The sequence below is a fragment of the Trachurus japonicus genome, chromosome 16, assembly GCF_045865225.1.
Source record: "Trachurus japonicus isolate A0001 chromosome 16, Traja_1.0".
NCBI classification, from domain to species: Eukaryota; Metazoa; Chordata; class Actinopteri; order Carangiformes; family Carangidae; genus Trachurus; species Trachurus japonicus.
In genome coordinates, this window is record NC_140922.1 from 12,996,247 (window position 1) to 13,009,693 (window position 13,447).

At 45.9% G+C, this 13,447-nt stretch overlaps 1 protein-coding gene across 3 annotated transcripts in view; it reads left to right on the forward strand.

The window, feature by feature from the left end:
* The window catches only part of LOC146971979 (nectin-2-like), an 82,357-nt gene that overhangs the window by 738 nt on the left and 68,172 nt on the right, over nucleotides 1–13,447 (forward strand). The gene's annotated exons all lie outside the window — the stretch shown is intronic.

Here is a 13,447-nt window from a genome sequence, read left to right on the forward strand (position 1 = left end):
CACGCCATGTTTAGTTTTTCTAAGGTGTGGCTCTCGCAGAGCAAGGTGCTTTCCGCAGGTGCCTGCTGGGCCACCGGCCCTGGCTGTTTTTATTGTTGTGTCCTCATCTGTTTAAAGTGAGTCACTATTTTCCTGTTAGTCCTTCCTTGGTACTTTGTCCCCTAAAGCCACCCTTCTCCTCCTCAACTACGTCCCCCTGCTCCCTTTCTTCCCTCTGTCCGCACATCATCTTGTATTAGTTACAGTTCAGCAGAGAGAAATGGGACTGGACGCAGCTCTTAATGTACACACGCACGCACGCACACGCATAAAAATGGTTTAAACCTTGTGCTGGCTTTTGTATTTACCAAGTTCCCTATAGCGAACAACCCCTCCCATGTAGGCCTTTACTGTAAATTAGTAGCCATTACTTTAACCCAGGTAACAGGCCCCTCCTGCCTCCTTGGTAACCGGTTTAAACAGGTTAATTATTCAAGTGTTTTCCAGTCCACCAGATTACCTACAGGTACTCCGGCCACAGAGAGCAGGGCCAGAAATGACAGCAAACATTCCTGGCATGCAGTTAACCTATTAACATATGAATGTGTGTGTGTGTGTGTGTGTGTGTGTGGCTTGAAACCAGTTCAACATTTTCTCTGCTGCTCCCGTGCAAGACCAGCTATTTGTTTTGTGCTGTAATTGGGGCAAGAATGTAGGACTTAGACAGTAGCTCCACGGCACAGCTACAGTATACATTTTCAGTAGTGCACTGTAATGTAGTCAAATTGCGGTGTTGTTTTAATCACCACTCATAAGCACAGTCACTCTTTTGACTTATTCATGCAGTGGACCTTTTTTGTCCAATTTCATTTTACAGAACATGAAGTGCTCTTAGGGGAGGGAGGAAAGTGTGGGGCGTGGAGGGGGGGGGGGGGGACAAAACAAAAGGTTTTACATATTTATGAGTGAGAGAAAAACGCAAGGCTTAACCAGTACAAGCAAAAACACTGCTTTTAGTTTTCTTTCATTTAGGTCTTTTTTCTTTTTTTCTTTTTGTTCTCTAAAACTGAACCCCTGGCCTCTTTTTGGGTAATAGTTAAGCTATATGCAACTTAAGCTGCAACTGCTGCAGGAATGAAACTTCTTCTCTTGTCTACTTTGCATTTTTAGTTTCACATTTCCATTCAAGTTTTGACACCACCTTCAACCCAAAGTCTGAGAAGTGATTTGATTCTCTGCAAACTTTAAAGTTTAATACACCCAAGCTTTAATTTTAAAAAAGTCAATATGGAGTTTCATGGGTTTTTAATCAAGATTGGTTTCTGCGGATACACCATTATATATCTTAATAGAAGATGACAGGTGGGGGTCTAGTTTTAAGCCCTGAAATTACACTATAATACCAACCCCCCACTCCCTAAGTCAAGGTTGTTAGAGACCGTGGATGTAGGTTAGGAAGGCTTGGCCCATTACCATGGAGATATTTTTATTGGAAGGAGGGTGGGCTTATGTTGGGGGGAGGGAGGGGAGTCGAGGGGTATGAGGCTATAGCAGCATTGTTTTTATGGCTGAGTAAGCCGTGTGTGTGTGGGGGGATTGGCTGAATGGCTGCCTGAGAAACTGGTGGGCATGTAGGGTCAGGGCCGGGGGAGGAGGGCTGCTTCCTTTACAGCTCACAAATGAACCCATGTTTTTTTTTTCTTCTTTTCTATACCTGAGAGCATCCAGCGAAGCTACTTGAGACACAAAGCCATACTGCCGATGGCCCCTGTCAGTTTGGAGGAAACAGGTGGCTCTCTGGCAGCCCGCAGCGTTACGTGGGGTTGTGGCTTGAGTTTCGGGATTGGCTGGAAAACTACATGGGCAGCAACTGATTAAGACAGGCGACGCCCCACCTCCCCCCCTTTTTTTTTTTCCCAGCCACCACTTGAAGCTTCCCTCACTCCCGCCAACCCCTCGCTCCCTCCCCCACCTCCGCTGTCGAGTACATACAGGGGCCTTGTTCTCTTTTTATTTCCAGCTATCTCCCCTCCAGTGTCTGTCCAGCGCTTTTGTTTGGGAGACTGTCGTGATTGGCTTATTCAAACGGCCCCCCCTTCCCTCCTGTCTCCCAGCCCTCTGTTTGTACTCAAGGCCACGCTGCTTATGACACGAACAACATGCAGACAGATGGGAAAATAAACCACATGTGAACCCACCATGGTCTCGACCCCTGGCTGGAGCATTTCTTGTCAGTCACAGCTGTATGTGCCCCGCTGAAATGGTGTGCTTTGCAACCCGATGTCGTTATACCGGCGCATGTTGTAATAACCTGTGAAAATTCTGGAGAGTTTCCAGCATTTTCGCAACTCCCTGCCATCTCACACACATCCAAAGTATCAGCGCTCACTACTTCCCTCCACATGGAGATATCCTGTGAGAACAGGGAGGTTCTGCCAAGTCCGGGACCATTCATCATTACAACAGAGAAAGAGCATTACACTTTCTCTATTAAGAAGAATATAACTGATGGATCATGAGACACATTTATTTTTTTCTGTACCTAATGAAAGAAGGAAAAGTAAGTCCTTAGTATCTCATTAGTCCCTGCGGAGCGAGGGGCTTCGGTCTTGGTTTGGTTTTTGTGTTAATGGCAGTCGCGGTTAGGTCCTATCATTATGTAAATGAGCTGTCCTCGGCCCTTTGCACCGGCCCTGTAAATGTCAGTAGGATTTTGAAAAGGTCAGGTATGTGTGTCTATGTGTGTAAGAAAGTCTCATTCTGTGTTTGATATGCACCAGCACTTACTTACACACACGTCGTAAGGGGCCTTGGTGTTTAATTGACACATCAATAACCTCCCCCTCCCCGTTATAATCACCATTAAGAGTTTGTTGATTCAGACATAAAAGTATGCTTGAATTTATGACTTAATGGAGATGTGCGAGCGATACGAACCAAATGCGTGTGCGGGAGTGTGTTTCTCTACATGGGAGCTGTGTAGCAAGTGCAGCTCCATTAATTCAGAATAACTAAGATATAGAATGTCTGTAGCAAATATTTGGCATTTCACCAAATGAGCCTAATGATTTAGACAGCTTTCTCTTATTGCTTGTTATTTCACCAGGTAGGCAATTGAAAAAATGATTTCAGCTCAGTGGCAGTATTTAATGGTCGCCTAGAAATGAAGTACCTCTTATCCAACAATAAAGTAGCAATGGATGGAAAGCTTTTTAATAGATGTATTGAAAACATTTCAGAGGGAGGCACTTTTCATTTTTAAAATCCTTTTATACGGAAGCCATATTGATTAAAATGATGTTGATCCTAGACATCTTACACGGTTTTAGATACACAGATGGTTTGATAAATGGGCCTCCGTGGAACGACTTGGCTCTGTAGGCTTTTCATTACCAGTGACCAGAAACACAAAGGATCCATCAGGTTTATTGTTGACTTAGCAAATATTATAAGACGGGAGCGGATAAATCTGAAGGGAGGAGGTCGATGAACACGAGTCACTGCATCTTGTTGCATTTTTAGGCCGCGGTATTTCAACACAAACACAACTGAGTACACACACGCCCACGCACACACACAAACACACACACTCACACTGACACATACAACTGGTGATGAATCAGAAAAGTAACCCGAGGCTGCACCGGAAATCAGATGACATTCCAATAACAGGGAGGAGCCGTCACGTCGTTGATGACAGACAGTGCATGTGTGTGTCGCTGCTTCCTTCAGGAAGTGGTGTGTATCAGCCTCATCAGCAACCCTGTTATCTTCCACAGACATCAGATCTGAGGACACCCTTTTTTTTTAATCACCCCCTGTGTACTTAACTGGCTCTCTTCCTGCAACATGTAAGTAATGATAGTGGCTTTCCTGTTCCCAGAGAACCGAAGCCCAGTAGCAGCTCCGCGATGGCACCATATCCATGTCGGAAGTCTCCCCTATTGCCCTCCGCCTACACGTGCATGCTGGGTAGATGGCGGCCCCTGTCGAGGCCACACTGAGAGCCCCCCACAGGGATGTTTGTGTTTAGCTCCCAGGGTAACCAGACTGCTGGAGCCGATCCCATCTGATCCAAAGGAAAATGAGCTGAAATCCTCCTCTTAGAAGGAATGCCAAGTGTAATTAATATGAATTGGGGGAGCCGAGGGGTTTCCAAAAACACAACAGCGCTGGGGGTCGATGATATTCTTGGCAGAGGTGTCGGGTTAAACTGTTATCTACATCAAATCTGTGTGCATTAGCTCACACATTGTCATGAGTTCACTGTGAGAGACCATGCCATAACGTTGTCTAAACACCCACATGTTTCGAGATAATGGAGTGTTTTAAGACTGAACTATTTGCGGGATGCTGCATGCCAGCAGCTTATCTGGTATAAAAATGCTAAAAGGCATGTGGCTTACTTTATTTTTTTTTTCAGTCACACACACATTTCCACACCATTAGTTAAGATACCTTTTGCCAAATCTGCATTTCCCTGCGCCTAACAAACCCCAGATGGAATTTAGGGAGATGCAGGTCAGACCCATTCGGGCTCAACCGACGTGGAGAATGAGCGGTAATTTCAATTGAGGATCCAATTGAAAGGCAGCCAAACTCTTTAAAATAAAAATCCCTTTAATTAACTAGACTTGGGAGATGGGTGTCTCTGCGACCCCCGCCGCAGTAAAATCACTGAGGAGGAGCCGCGAAAAGAGGAGCAGAGGAGGGCGAGCGGTGATGGCGGCGGCGGTGGTGGTGGGGGTCGAGGATGTCGACATTTTCAAATTCCACGCCGCCGCATTTTGGCAGCAGGGATGAAGGAGGATGTTTCGAAAAACTGTGAGGGAGTCGACCAGGGAGACCAAGAATTATCAGCTCATTTGTAATTTAGTCGCAACTCCCTCCCCTCGTCTTCTCCCCCTCTTGTAGCAGGAGACATATTTAGCAGCCAAAGAGCTTCCCATTGTGGACAGTAAAAGACTGCCTGCACTAACCTTTCTCTTTTTATTATGGTTACCTGACCCATACACTCTCTCTGTCATCTCTCCCCTCTTTCTTCTGTCTTTGTCACATTCTTTTATTTCTGAAATCCTCCCCATCATGCACTCAGCAGATCTTTGTGCAACTAAGCACTGAGGCCCTTGACTGTGTCCTCCTCTGAGTGTCCCTAACACACACACACACACACACACACACACACACACACACACACACACACACACACACACACACACACACACATGCACCCAGCAGCTCATTAGCAGTCACCTTAATGTGTCTAAATGTAGTTTGCGAGGTGGAAGGTGGTTTGCGTTATTGATCCGGTATTGAATGGTGGATGATGCAGTGCCCTTATGTGATATTGAAAACATTTAGGGCTCGCTCTGTCGGCATGACAGCACCATGAAACATCGCCCTGTCCCCTCCTCCTCTGCTAATCCCTCTCTGTGTCCTCTCGGCCGCCACTTTTGTGAAATGTCGAGCCGGTGTCGCTGATAGTACAACCCCCCTCACCCCTCCTTTTTGTTCTCCTCCATGCGTGTTTTTGTTCCTTTTATCAACATGTGTTCCATGCAATATTGCAGCTGCTTTTCGTTGCGTAGACAACATGCCGCATCTTCGCCACATCTGACTTTGACAAGGTCATGTCAAATTCACACTTATCAGTGGCAGTGGACAGGGTGGCTACAGGAGGAAATTGAATTTGCTGTGACAGGGTCCTGACAGGACTCTGGAGTCGTGCTCCTGAAAAACCCTCCTCACAACAACTGCTCTCATCTCAGCTGGCCTTTCCCCGTGGTCCCAGGAGATTTATCCGAGGAGCGGGGGTAAAATTACAAACTGCAACACAAAGAAAATGTAGTATTTTAACACTGATATCATCTCGGAAATACGAGATAAGAGAACAGAAGACGCCATCGCAGAGATAGTGCACAACAGGTTTATTTTTCATGGAAACATGCAGAGAGTGCTCTTGTGTTTCACAAGCGACGCCGTTATGATCCTACAACTCTATCTTGCCCGCTGATATCGGCGCTATCTGTTGTTTCACTTGTTGGTTTAAAAATGTGCTGCCATGTTACGCTGATAAACAAGCAGCGCAGTCGTCATTAGTCCCCAGAGCCTTGAAATGGCAGGAGCGTATAAATCCTCTCCTGAAGCAAACGGCACATTAAGGTCAAATAGAGGCAGCAGGTTTATTCAGTTATCAGCCCAGTGTTTTGTCAACAGGGTGTGCCAGAGTTGGTTTGGTGGGGCTCCTTGGGGAGAGCCGGTCCTCCTTCGTTGGAGCAATTTGTCTCATTCGTCTGCTGAACTGATTGCCCGCTCTCTAATCGGCCACTCGCTCCCCTCTGCCCTGTCTCATTTGTGCTCTTATACTTCCACTTCTCCATCTTGATTCATTCTTCCTCTGCCCTCCCCTGTCGTTCTCTGTTTACATCCTTTTTCCCCCTAATGCTCCAACTTCCTCTTCCCTGTAATTTGGTCCCGCATAATTGATCCATCTGTTCAGTAAACTGCTGTCCCTTACTGTATCTCTTCTCCCCTCCGCTCGTCCTGCTCTTTGTTTCCCTTCTCTCTCTGTTCTTAGTCATCAATCCCTCGTTTCTGCCTCTGTAATTGGAATGTCTGTTGCTTTCCTCTATCCTCTTACGCTCTCTTTCCCCTTAATCTCCCACCCTCTCTTCTTTTTCTCCCTCAGCTTTCTGCTTCTCCCTGTCCCACCGTCCAATTCCCCAGATGTCTCTTCCACCTATGTCAGCCTGGGAGTTCCTCTTTAAGCCCTTCCAAACTGCCTTAGCTACTTCTCCTCTCCTGCTCTCATTTGCCAGCTCTGTCTTTCTCCCTTCTTAACAGACCCTGCTCTCCCTACAGACATTTGTATTACAGGCATCCGTACCTTCCTCCCTCCCCTAACGAGGTCTTCTGTTTTTTTCCTCCACATATCAATCATTCTCTCTCTTTCTCTTTCTTGTACGCTTGTCCTCCTCTCCCTCTTTCTCTTCTAATGGCCAAGAACACCTCCCACTCCACCCTGGTGGGCATTTTTTGAAGGTTAAGTTGCTATGACACTTTTACAGTGTTTCACTCTCCGGCCCACCGCGACCCCCTTCCCCCCGATCATCTCACCCGCCTCCGTGCCCGCACCCAGGCTGCAGAACGACACACATCGCTGCCACCTCCCTCACACGCAACCAACAAAAAAAAACAACAACACACAAATATAACGCCGCAGACACATGCACACACTTCTCAGGGATATTGGGCTGATTTGATGGTTGAGTCACTTGATTACTGTACAGAGGACAGGAAAGGGGAAGTGACAGAACAAAGTCGAGCAGTCGAGCGAGCTGAGGTAAGGGAGGGAGGCGAGGCGGCGGGGAAATGGAAACAGATGCAGGATTTTATTTCATTTCAGCAGAGCTAACCTGTCGTGCAGTGCCGGGATCAGGCTGACAATGTCCACTCCCCTGCTGTTAGATGCTGTCACACGCTCATCTCCCCCGCAGGCAGTGACTAGGCCGGTAATACAGCTTGACTCATCTAACAAGAATCTCACACTGAAGTTGAAATGGGATTACATTTGAAGAGTTAATTCCCAGTGTAGAGTTTGGTACAATCCAATACTGTAGCCTTAACTGAAAACTAGCTTTCAGAAGCATTTCTTGATCAGAAAGTGGTTGATAAATACAAAGGTACTATAATTACATTTCTGGTATACAGATCAACGTGTGTATAACGGTACACCTGCATTGGTTTCAGAACTATCTTGATCTACAAAAAGAAGAAGTGTGCTATAATAATACATGACAGTCTTGAAGGAGCCGGTAACTGTCGTCAGCAGTTTTTTGTTTAACCTTTTGTCAAATGTAGTTGAGTGACAATAATGATAGGTTTAATCAGCGAGTCAGTTGGCAGGAATTGAAGCAGCAGCTATTTTGATAACAGGTTCCAAGCGGTTACATAAATATGATCATGTTTATCTTCATTGTAAATTGACTAACATGGTGTTTTTTTTTTAGAGGTTATGTTTGTCTTTTTTTAGCACAAGTTTGTATTCAGCTTTGTGTTATTACATTTACTGAAGCACCGTGTATGTTCCACGTTTTGAAAGGATGCATTTGAGTTATTTTGGGTTGAACTCTGTTGTAACATATTTTTACATTTAGGATACATTAGCACATGAAGAATTTGGCAAACACGGGGTTTTGTTTTTAGTCCAGGTTGTCAGCCGGCTGCCGCTAGACAGAATGATAGTCGGTGTTGCCGAAAACAGAGACACTATTGTTCTCAGCCAAAGCTTAGAGACCCTCCTCCTCCTTCCCCCAGAATCATCCCCCCCTCCTCTTGCCCTAATCCAGGTGAGCCGAGGGAGACCATTGAAAAGGCCATCTATTGTCCTCCCTCCCCCTTTTCCTTTCCACTGCACCACACCTGTATCAATGGACAGACCTGTCTTTGAGTGGAGGCCCTAGAGGGAAAATGGCCCTATAACAAGAGATGATTGGGTAGTTTCTCTTGAAATGGAGATGATGGAGAGGCCTTTTTTTGTTGTGTGGATGGACCACTATGGTGCCTTTTTAACAGGTTTCCATGGAACACAAGGCCTTGATACACTTCTCAGAAAGCATTTAGGTAGAGAAACTCAGACATTTGGCAGTTCTTACGCGATACACATGTTTGCACTGTGCATGTATCATACTTCTGCTTGTTACTTGGCTGCGTGCTGTTTTGGCTTTCTGTCGTGGCCTCTTTAGGAAGAAGCAGGAGGGGAGGGGCGGGAAAGAGAGAGGAGAGGGAAAGAGACGGAAAGAGCAAGACGGAGTATCTTCTCTGCTGACTTGTGCTTGTCACCGAGGCCCCTCTGGGCGCGTGTGCACGCTCCCTCAAGTTGCTCGGAGACATCTCCCGAGCCTCCTCCTTTTTTAAAAAAAAAAAAAAAAAGAAAAAAGAAAAAGCTTTTAAAGGGAACACTTTATCCACTTACCTCTGTCCTTTTTTCCTTTCCTTCCCACTTTTTCTCCTTTAGCCACAAGCTGGCGGCCGATTCGTGCACCAGTGATTCATGAATTTATCTCTGCCACGGCACAGTCATGCAGGGTGCATGAGCGACAGAAGACGGCGGCATGCTGGGGAGGGGGGGGGCGGACGGGCAGGGAGAAGGAGAGAGGGAATGTGCTGTGATGCCATCCTTGATTAGAGCAGTAGCACTCGCTGTTTAAACACACATTTAAATAGACACAGCCTTAGGAAGTTTTTTCTTTTGGGGGGGGTGAGGTGAGGAAGAGGATATGGTTCCTCTGCTTGTGCAAACTAACACAAGTGCTCTCCATTGTTCTGGTTTTAAATAGAAGTCCCTCAGGCTCCACCTTCTAACTTTCTCTTGTTCATTTGTTTACCTCTTCTTCTTCTTCTTCCCCCTTTTCCTCCACTGTCTCACTCTCCATATCTTTCTGTACCTTTGACACAGAATTGCTTTATCTTGCATAGATTATTGATGTCCTCCATACATTTTTTTCCTCTCTGTCCTTCTCTTCTGTATTCTCTTACATGACTCCCTCTCCACGTCCGCTCATTTGGCTGTCGTCCCTGTGCCAGTCAGTGCCCTTCCTCTCCTCCAATTTATCTCCCCTCCTCATTCCTTCCAGATGACTCTCTTTCTCCCGTCTGAGCCCCCACCCCCCGCCCCTCTGCACGTCCTCTCTCTTCATCACCTCAGCCCATTGTGAGTTTTCTCTCTTGCCGTCTCCCCCTTCACCCCACGCTTTTTCCTCTCTGAACCTGGCTGGGGCGGCCTTGTCTCAGGTTTGAGTGGCCTACTTTGATTTCCTCTCCCACCTCCCCCTTTGCTCTTTGCTCCTCCTCTTCTTTCTGTTGTTTATTTACACAGAGAGAGACGGCGTTTGGGCTGCCGGGATAGATTGATGGATGGCGAGAGGCCACGGGTGAGGGGGATCTGGGCGTTTGATGGACGCCCCTGTCAGTCAGGATACTACTTAAAGAATTGGCTGGTTCGTTATTGTAAAAAGGTCATTGTGTGGTAGACCCGCCGGAAATATTAAGATACTCACCCTTGAGTGCTCATTCTTCCTCTCACCACTACTCTCCCTTCGGTATCCACAGATCTAACATTATTTCCATAATGCAGCCTTAAAGGTTTCTAACGAGCTTAAAGTAAACCAAACCTCTCCATGGACAGAGACACTCTGCCGCGCCACATGTCTGCCCTTTTTAAAAAAGCTCCTCCTTGTAGATGACATAATTAGGCAGTGTCAACATGTGACAAGCTGAGCTTAGCTGCATTAGAGGAATTAATATGCACGGCGTAGGAGGGAGTCCGTCCATGATCTTCTAATGCTTATAGCCACTCAATCCCCTCCGCTCATCTTGGGATGCCATCACACTCTGAGCAAGTTATCTCAGAAGCCATCAAGGCTAATGCTGGACTGTCTTTTTCTTCCCCCAGTAGTTGGTTTTAACTCGTATAATCTCCATTGGTATTGGATTCATTTGTCAAGTATAATGAATGCACTTGAGTTTTTACTTGGTCATTTAATGCTGACGCTGGGGTTAATTGGCCTTGAAAGAATCAGATACTGGCTATGATATCATAGTTAGACCAGTCTGAATACATATTTAATGCATAATTCAATATCGGGCTGGATTCTGATGGAAGTCTTAGAGCTTAAATGATTTCACTCTGACACTTTGATAGGATTTCAGCTAAATATACACGATATAACTTATTATTGCTGTCTGGTGTATGGAAATCCATTGTATTGTATGCACTGTGCAGATTTAAATGTAACATTAGAGAAGTGCTAATGCAAGTTAATGTTTCTTTGGAAGTCTTTATATGTAATGGAAATTGAAATATTATAACTGTACAACACCTGTAACTTTCTGTAACTGCCGCGCAACACAAACTGTTAGATCAGAGTTTATAACACATTCCCCCGGTTGTACTATGACTGTGTGTGAGTTAATAGTTACAGGGAACAGATTGGAGTTGGAGTCCAGCAGTGCAGCTGCCTACGATGATATATCAAAACAAGTGCAGGTCGGCACAGTGAGTCTGTTGCCTGAGATGTTACAGAACATACAGATTGAATTATTACAGCAGCACTCTAGTTCAGGTGATGCATTGTTAAAAGAGGTGAACGTTAACTGAAGAGATGTTTGACTTTGCTTCTGCATTTTTCACTTCTCTGTTTGAGCCGGTAAACACTGGATGCTTTTGTAAACATCCTGTCATTATAAATCCTTTTGCTCAGTGTATTTTTGCTGTGGCTGCACAAGGGAAGTAGCCGGACCAGCCATGCACTAAGCCATGCAGGACCTGTGTCATATCAGTGTATATGGTCTATGTAAAAAGTATTCGTAGCTGAAATGATTAATTGATTTCAAGCAAATGTGCCAAAAAATTCCTATATCTGAGAAAAGCTGTTTATGCAACTTATGTTGGGCGTTTTTTGAAAGTCCTGTAGACTTAAACAATGAATCAGTTGATCGAGAAAGACAATGTCAAATTGACTGATTATGAATGCATTCGTTAATTGCAGCCCTTAAATTTTGTTAATTATGAAAGTAGGGGAGTTGTATTATGATGCCGATACAGGGCTCGGTAACCCAGTATTGATGAGGGCCATACTGTATGTGCTAAAAAGCACAGCTGCACCGTTGGAGTGAAAGGTTGCTCAGAAGACTTCCTGATAAATTGGAGGCATTGGTAAGTCTAGCACAAAATCATTCGGTCACCTAAGTTGACAAACCCAATTTACAGAGAGTCTGTAATGGCAGGAGAGACGACGGAAAAGAAGGCTGCAGACATCATGTGAATGGCATGCGGTGTGATGAGCGAGAGGAAGAGGCGAGTGCAGGCCATGCTGTTAGAGGTAAATGTATGTTGGCAGTAGCTAAGGGGAGGAAAAGAGTGAGAGCGCAATGGCGGGAGGAGGGAGAAGCCTGTTACTGAACCATCAGTGGCGGTAATGAGACACAGGTGCAGCCCATGGAAGCACATCCTTTACCAGAGAGGAGGACGGGAAGGCTGGAAAGTCGTCAAAGCTACTGTAGAGCTACAAGACAGAAGACTGAACGCAGCGCTTCACTTTGATAGTACATTATTACTTATTAGCACGCCCACCCCCATAGGAGCGCTTGAACAATCACCCGAAAACAGTAGGCACCCTGGGGAGGTGTCATCACCGTGGGCGCTCAGCCGTTTTCTGACTCTCCATTCATTTGCATCTATTTTGAGCGCTTAGTTTATAATAAAAAAAGAATCACATTAAACACGAATACGACATGCAGCCACATCATAGGAGTAATTCTGAGTCTTTGTTTGTAGTTCATCATCTGTGATCATTTCATTTAGACTTGGTTCTCAAACATATGCAAATGAGCGAGGAGCCGTCGAAAGCCAGAGCTTTGCAGCTTGATTTGAGAACTTGATTGTTAATGAACTTTATATTTGGATTTTGCGCGCTAAAAAGGGGAAGTGTTGGATTAGTTGGAAAAGCTGCTTCGAAAATTGGTTAGCAGGGAAGATGCAATGAAGGAAGAAGATTAAAGAGGGCCGAGGGGAGAATGTAAGGTGACAGATTGAGATAGGAGCGAGAGAGAGGGGAATACAGAGGTAAAAGAGGAGAGAAGGGCACGAGCTGCGGAGAAAAAGGTGTTAAGACAGTGTCAGGGGTATTGAATCAGAAGTGTGTGCACGCAGGATGTGAGGAGCAGATACACACTCCCTGCCCCAGGCAAGAAGGAGTGCCTACTGTTGCTGCTTTACTTGTTACAAAAAAAAAAAATGTTTTCGCAAGCAACTCCGAAATCAGGGAAAGGCACAAAACAGATGGAAGATTCAGGAAGGGAGGAATCCCCCACAGTAAACAAATGTGTGCGGGCGTGCTCAGCGTCGAGAGAGAGCGGGAGAGAGTGTGATCTAGAGCAGGTGCAGCCACCATGTGCATGTGGGTGCAAGGTTTGTTTGAATGTTAGACATCAAGAGAGAATGAGAGAATGGCCTTTGTATTCATCCAATACAAGAGTGAGTAAATATTTTGGAAGGGCATGCTGCGTCGGTAGATTGTTCTTTTTAGGCAGCGGGGGTGACGGTGGAGGAGGCAGAGATAAGAGCAGAGAAGATGGCAAGCCAGAGGAAACTGTGAAGCAGCAGCTATGTTTACTCCACCATGCCGAGACGCGAACACAAACTGGGCTTTGTCCCGCGCCCGGGCTAACTAATGTTAGAGCTAGCTGTGAGACCTCGGATAGACGCTAGCATAAACTGCTTTTGCTCTTTCCCCTTCATTTGCTGCCAAATGACATCGCTTTACTCTGCTACGGGGTTGCCCTCGCTGCCAGCGGCCGCTATCATGAATGAACAATGTGTACTTCTCAGGGTCCCTACCTCTCCTCAGGGCGCCCTCTCCGCAGGCCGAAGGTGTACGCCACAGGACATGTAGCCGGGCAGAAGATG